The sequence below is a fragment of the Pan paniscus genome, chromosome 18 (assembly GCF_029289425.2).
Source record: "Pan paniscus chromosome 18, NHGRI_mPanPan1-v2.0_pri, whole genome shotgun sequence".
NCBI lineage: Eukaryota > Metazoa > Chordata > Mammalia > Primates > Hominidae > Pan > Pan paniscus.
Genome location: NC_073267.2, coordinates 67,521,092 through 67,527,152, shown reverse-complemented (window position 1 = coordinate 67,527,152; position 6,061 = coordinate 67,521,092).

Below are 6,061 nucleotides of genomic sequence, written 5' to 3'. Positions count from 1 at the left end.
CCACCCTGACTAACATGGTGAAACCCTGTCTCTACTGAAAATACAAAAAAATGAGCCTGGCGTGATGGCGGCAGGCGCCTGTAGTCCCAGCTACCCGGAGGCTGAGGCAGGAGAATGGCGTAAACCCGGGAGGCGGAGCTTGCAGTGAGCGGAGATCACACCACCACACTCCAGCCTGCGAGACAGAGCGAGACTCCGTCTCAAAACAAACAAACAAAAAAGCCCACGTAACAGTTAACTTGATGTCTCCTGCCTCGCCCCACCCCCTACCTTCCACCCTTTGTCTACTTGATCCCCAGGGCCTCTTGCGAAGAGCAACTGTGGGGTTGTGCCAGAGACCCCAGAGGGAACCCTGGTTCTCAGTATACTTTTGACGGATGAAGAGATGGGCGCCTTGTGGTCCTGGAGTTTGGCAAGCTCCTGAGGAGTCTTAGGTGGCCAATAAAAATGCCTGAAGGGAGGCATGAATTTGGAACTCAAGCTACCCTAGGACATCGTCAAGGCAAAAATTTAAAAACCAAACCAAACTGGGGCCAGGCATGGTGGCTCACACCTGTAATCCCAGCAATTTGGGAGGCTGAGGCGGGCAGATAACTTGAGGTCAGGAGGTCAAGACCAGTCTGGCCAACATGGTAAACCCCTGTCTCTACTAAAAATACAAAAAAAAAAAAAAAAAAAAAGAAACAAAGAAAATTAGCCAGGTGGGCATGGTGGCGTGTGACTGTAGTCACAGCTACGCGGGAGGCTGAGGCAGGATAATCACTCGAACCTGGGAGGTGGAGGCTGCAGTGAGCCGAGATCGTGCCACTGCACCCCAGCCTGGGCAATAGAGTGAGACTCCATCTCAAACAAACAAACAAAAAACAAACAAACAAACAAAAAAACTAACAAAAAAACTAAACCAAACCAGAACCTGACAGCTCACACTGGCTTCAGAAAGTGAGTTGATCAGTACATGAAACTGCAAAGTCGGGCCACGAGCCTTTAGGCACGGCTGGATCCAGGTGCTCAGATGATCCCTTTCCACAGCTCTGTGCCACTTCAAGGCTTAGTTTTCTTCTGTACTGGCTTCGCTCCGGGGCAGGCTCTCTCCCTGTGGGGGCAAGATGACCTGTCAAGGGCTCCAGGCTCACATCCCAGGAGCTCAGCAATCCCAGTGGACACAGGTTTCTCTCTCCCAGGGGCTCCAGGAAAAGTCCCAGGGAGGCCCTGATGGGCTAGGCTTGGGTTTCCTCCCTACCCCTGCACCAGGCACTCGGGGGCTGCTGGCTGGTCCTGGGGCACAAGCCCATCCAGCCACCACTGGGTGAGCAGTCAGCTCTGCCAGAGTCCATGCACTGAGAGGGAGGGGGGGGTTGTTCTTACAGGACAACGCAGGGGCCACTGGCAGAGGGAGGGGAGGCCAAGCAGAGCTCCTCCTCACTAGCCGCTGGAAACTCGTGCTCCAGGAAGCACAGGACTGCCCTTTATCAGGAAAGCTGAATTAATCACAACCCACTGCCCTTGGTTCTGCAGAAGAACAGATGAGGGGGGGTCCTCCATGGGGGGGGGGAGGTCGGGGGTGGGGGGGTAAGATAGGGGAGGGTGGGAGGAGAGTCCTGCCTGGGGATCAGAAGACACAGTTCAAACAGTAGGTGACTATGGCCTCATCAACCCCCTCTCCAGGCCTCAGTATCCCCATTTGTAAAGAGACATTGATTAGGCTGGAGTCTACAGGTTGTAGGATAGTGCTGCGTCACTGGCTCAGAGGAATTCCTTCCCTCCTTCCTTCCTTCCTTCCTTCCTTCTTCCTTCCCTCCCTCCGGCCTTCCTTCCTTCTTTATTCCCTCCCTCCCTCCCACCTTCCCTTCCTCCCTTCCTTCTTTCCTTCCTCCCTCCCTTTCTCCTTCTTTCCCTTCTTCCTTCTTTCCTTCCCTCTCTCTCTCCCTCCCTTTCTCCTTCTTTCCCTTCTTCCTTCTTTCCTTCCCTCTCTCTCTCCCTCCCTTCCTTTCTTCCTCCTTCCTTTCCTCTCTCTCTCCCTCCCTTCCTTTCTTCCTCCTTCCTTTCTTCCACCAAAAATGAAATTCTAAGCCCCCTCCCCCCAGTCATCTGAATGGGCTCCCTCCTTTTGGCCAAAGGCACTCCAAAGTTAACCTGAAAAACTGCTAGAGGCCATGATGGAAAGGGTGGGGGGGTCGGACATGCCTCCTTATACCCTTTTCCCTTTTGGAATTCAGGAAAAGCCAACCAGCATTTAGCATCAACACAGATCTCAAGTCTGATTAAAAAAAAAAAAGTTTACAATCCACTGTCTCGGAAAGCCTGCTACCTGGAGGCTTCATCTGCATGATGAAACCTTGGTTTCCACAACCATTTATTGCAACCCAGACATTCCTTTCTATAGATAATAACTCTTTCAACAAATTGCCAAGCAGTAAAATTTAAAATCTATGTATAACTTGGAAGCCCCCACTTTGAGCTGTCTTGCCTTTCTGGACCAAACTGACGTTTATCTTAACTGTATTTGATTGATGTTTCATGTCTCCCCAAAATGCATACAACTAAGCTGTGCCCTGACCACTTTGGGCACATGTTCTCAGGGTCTCCTGAGAGCTGTGTCACAGGCCATTGGTCACTCATATTTGGCTCAGAATAAATCTCTTTCAAATATTTTTAGTTTGACTTTTTTTTTTTTAAGACAGTCTTGCTCTGTCGCGTAGGCTGGAGTGCAGTGGTGAGATCTGGGCTAGCTGCAACCTCCGCCTCCTAGGTTCAAGCAATTCTCCTTGCCTCAGCCTCCTGAGCAGCTGGGATTACAGGCGCCTACCACCACACCCGGCTAATTTTTGTATTTTTAGTAGAGACTGGGTTTTACCACGTTGGCCAGACTGGTCTTGAACTCCTGACCTCAGGTGATCCACCTGCCTCGGCCTCCCAAAGTGCTGGGATTACAGGCGTGAGCCACCATGCCCAGCCTTTCTCTCTCTCTCTTTTTTTTTTTTTTTTTTTTAAGAGTCGAGGTCTTGCTCTGTCACTCAAGCTGGAGTGCAATGGCATGGTCATAGTTCACTGTAGCCTCGAATTCCTGCCTCAACCTCCTGAGTAGCTGGGACTACAGGCATGCACCACCTTGCCCTGTTTCTGAACAGTTTTAAATGGAATCCAGTTGATCCCATTAAGAAATCATGCTGTGACCCGTGTGGAGAGGGGAGTAATATTATTTGTCCAAGAGAGGCCTCTGAGCTTGACTGTCAGTGGAGGGGAGTTGCAAGGCTATTTCTGGCGAAGACTGGAGTGGGTGAAAGACGTGGGGATGGGAGGTGTCAGAGGTGCTTGGAGAGGAAACCTGAGCTTGGGGCTTGGAGCCCAGAGTCTGGGAAGAAGGGCAAGTGCTTCGGTGAGGGAGGAGCTGGGGCAGGGCAGCCCTGTCCCCAGGGCCCAGTGGGGTGAGGCCTCGGCAGCTGGGAGGGAAGCGGGTGGGACAGGAATGTCACTCTTCCCAGGCACCTGTCCTCAGGCTGGCCGACCTGTGACCCCATCCCACAGGCAGGAAACAGACACCACCCCAGTGCCTACCAGGTACCTGCACTTAGAGTAAGGATATTGGTAATGAACCATCGAGAGCCTTTCACAAGCCAGGAGCTGTTGTACGTGTTCCTAAGCATCAGCTCCACCAAGCCACATGATGGAATAGGCATGCCTGCGTGCCCATTGTACGGGTGGGGAATCAGCTTAGTGAGGTGGAGGTACTTGCCCAAGGACGCACCCCCACCCTGAGTGATGGAGCCATGGTCAGTGTCTGGGTGCCTGGAACAAGGGGCAGGCTGGGCTAGAGCTGAGGAGATCCATGTGCTGTGGAGCCAGAGGCAGAAGGAAACAACCGCCTTGAGGAAGGCAGGCAGGAAGCTGGGAGGCGGAAGCCACACACTGGGTCTTGAAGGGTCTATGCCATTTGCACAGGATGAGATGTACAGGGAAAAGTTTTCCAGGGGAGGGAACGGTGTAAGGAAAGGCATAGAGGCAGGCAAGTGCAGGGGACATTTGAGACAGGGCGAGAAGCCTGGCAGGGGCCTCTGCCAGCACTTTGTGGGTCATGAGGCCACTTGAGAAGTCAGCTGAGGGTGGAACTGCTGCGTCTTGAAAGTGCTGTGAGGCTTAAAATCCCCGGCATTTACCGAGGTAGCCGAGGGGGGCTGTCCCCTACCTCCCTGTGTGGTTCCTCAAATTGTCAAGGGTAAGGAAGAAAGTCTGGGAGCTGAAGTCCCCAGAGGCAGGGCTGGAGGGTGTGGAGGGGCTCCTCTGGGACCTACATGCAGGACCCCACTGTGGCCTGGGCACTGTGGATGCGCAGGAAGCCGGCATTCCTTCCCGTGAGCCGGAGGAGAATGGCCTCTGTGTGAGCCACAACAAAAAGGCTTTTCTGCCAAGTTGAAGGGGGAGAAAGCAGCCAATTCAGCCCCTGCCCCGGCCTGAAAGAAGGCTCTGTTGGTGGCCCTGGGGTCTTCGATGCATAGAATGTGCGGGGAGGAAGGCTGATGGGCAGGGGCCACCTTGCCCCTGTCCCGATGCTCCGGCAGCACCAGGGTCGGGTAGAGCTGGACTGTGGTGCAAGTTGGTCCAGCTGGGTCCTAATCCTGGCATGGCCATTTCCTAGCTGTGTGACCTTGGCCAAGTCACTTCACCTGAGCCTCTGTTCTCCTGAGTAAAATGTAGATGGGGAGCTTGTGAGCCTTGGGGTCACAATCACACATTTAGCACGTGCCCAGTGCCAGGCCCTTGCCTGCAAGGTTGCCAACACCTTGCAGCCACCCAGCAACCTCTGTCCACCTCCCACAGGCTGCAGCACCAGGGCTCAGGCACTGGATGTTTTAGACTCTAAAACTCCAAGCTTTGCAAATGCAGGAAAATAAAGTTGTAAGGAAACATGTCAAATTGTCAACACAGGCTGAGAGATTATGGCAACTGAGACTTTTCTTCTTTTTGCTTATCTTTAATGTCTTAGTTTTTGCAGCTGGGAATTAGTAAAAATGTAAAGGAAAAAAGGGTGCTGAGGGAATGGGGGCTGTGAGGGGCCCAAGGTGAGTTTAGGTTACAGTCACATTAAAAAACAAACAAACAAAAAAACGATTTAAAGGTGCAGGCTCCTGTTTAATCCTGGGGAGAAGGGACGGGGGTTAGGCCTCAGGCAGGCCTGGGATCTGGGCTCTCTGGACGTGGGGGAGTCAGGGCCTAGCTGCCCCGCCCACCCTTCCTCATGCAAAGCCCCCCCGCAAGGATAGATAGGGCTCTCGCAAGGATAGATAGGACTCTCGGATGGGCCGTGCCTTCAGCCACTGGGCCTCTGAGATTTTAGCAGCAAGCTTGGGGGAGGAAGCCTCTTTAGGCAGTTTCCTGAGGAGCTGAGGCCTCTGCCAACTCTCTCCCCTGGCCTTGGCTCTGAGGAAGGGCTTGACTCAAGGCCTTTCAAACTCTCCTCTCATCCCTGGGCCCCGACACTGCCCTCCACCTGCCCGGCGACCTCTGGGCTTTTGGGGGACCCTAGGGACTCAGGTAGGAGGCAGACCCGGGAGGGACCCCGTGGCTTCTGCCACAGGAAAGCTGACAAGATGGCGGCTGCTTGGAATCCCCCCTGCTGCCACCAAGGCCCCTGTGGTGGGGGAGCTCACCGGCTGTTTCCTAGATGAGCCTGAGAGGCCTTCGAGGTTTCCAAGGGCCAGCACTTCCTACTCTCCCCAGCCAGTTTCAACACAAAGAGAGGAAGGGGCGGGACGGGATGGGACTGGTTGTGGGAGTGGGAGCTGGGCCTGGAACAGGCGGAACGACCCTGCCTGAGGACTTGCAGAGGCCTGGCCTGCTCCGTGGTGGGGGTGCGACCCCTACTGCAGCAAATCATCACTTTCCTGAGGGCTCAGGCTAGTACCTAAGAGGCTTGGCCACGAGCATGGATGTGGGGGCTAAGGAGGACCTCCCGGGTCCACAGCCATGCTCAGACTCAAGGGACGGTGACACCTCAGTCTCCTGCCCTCCTGGGGTATCACTTGCACCCTGCACAGGCCTGGGTGGGATTTTCTGCTTCTCAAAG